General features: G+C 42.9%; 1 protein-coding gene across 1 annotated transcript in view; it reads right to left on the bottom strand.

Annotated features, from left to right (window-relative positions):
- The window catches only part of MPHOSPH9 (M-phase phosphoprotein 9), a 62,368-nt gene that overhangs the window by 14,716 nt on the left and 46,574 nt on the right, over positions 1-1,078 (bottom strand). The window lies entirely within an intron of this gene.

The raw sequence follows: 1,078 nt of genomic DNA, 5'->3' as shown, positions 1-1,078 counted from the left end.
TTTAGTTGTCCAGATCATTTCTTTCTATTTTTTAGTAGAGACGGAGGTCTCGCTCTTGCTCAGGCTGGTCTCGAACTCCTGACCTTGAGCAATCCACCCACCTCGGCCTCCCAGAGTGCTAGGATTACAGGCGTGAGCCACCACGCCGGGCCTTGAAATTCTTTAAGTAGTCAGAGCCCAGGACTCTTCCCTATCCCATACAGCTGTGGGCTATTCAGGAGACAGTCAGGTGAGAATACACAGGGGAAACCCAAGAATAAGGGTGAAGGGGAAGCAAAGGGATAAAGAGAAAATGACTAAGTAAAAGTCTTCAAATCACCAGAGCCTGGATGGTAGGTCCAAGGCAAGAGACTGGAACTATTCTTTGGGAAAACTGAACTCCTCCAGAAAAAAAGACCTCTACATATTCACATCTGAAGGTCCCCCAACAAAATGGCTGGTGCATCAATCTATAATTGTCTGTAAGTGAAGGCTCTCAGGTCCCAGCCATGCACCCAGAGTCTTTCAGCAGCTTTTTACCATCCCACTGTTAAATGTGAGCCTGTGAAAGAGCCAACATTTGAAAAACAGCATCAGTACGAAAGACTTCAAATCAAAATGAAAGGTTAACTTAGAAGAAATAATGGATTGAAACTAAAGAAACAGTCAAAAGAAAGCCATAGTATCAAAGAAATAACAATGTTATAGCTATAAAACAAGAAAAGCTGTCCAGGTACAGTGGCTCACACCTGTAACCCCAGCACTTTGGGAGGGTGAAGTGGGAGGATTGCTCAGTCTCCATAAAAAAAATTTTTTTAAACATTAGCCAGGTGTGGTAGTGCACCTGTAGTCCCAGCTACTTGGGAAGCTGAGGCAGGAGGATCCCTTGAGCCCAGGAGTTGGAGGTTATAGTGAGCTTTGATCACACCACTGCACTCCAGCCTGGGCAACAGAGAAAGACTAAAAAAAGAAAGAAAAGCTATTTAAAAAATGAGCAATCAGAAGAGAGTGAGCTCTTAGAAACTAAAAATGAGTGAAGGAATAAATATTAAGATCAGAAGATAAACAACAAAGAGGCTACGATAAAAACAACAACATA

Source organism: Propithecus coquereli, unplaced genomic scaffold (genome assembly GCF_000956105.1).
Source record: "Propithecus coquereli isolate 6110/MARCELLA unplaced genomic scaffold, Pcoq_1.0 Scaffold81, whole genome shotgun sequence".
Lineage (NCBI taxonomy): Eukaryota > Metazoa > Chordata > Mammalia > Primates > Indriidae > Propithecus > Propithecus coquereli.
This window is presented reverse-complemented; position numbering and strand designations above follow the sequence as displayed.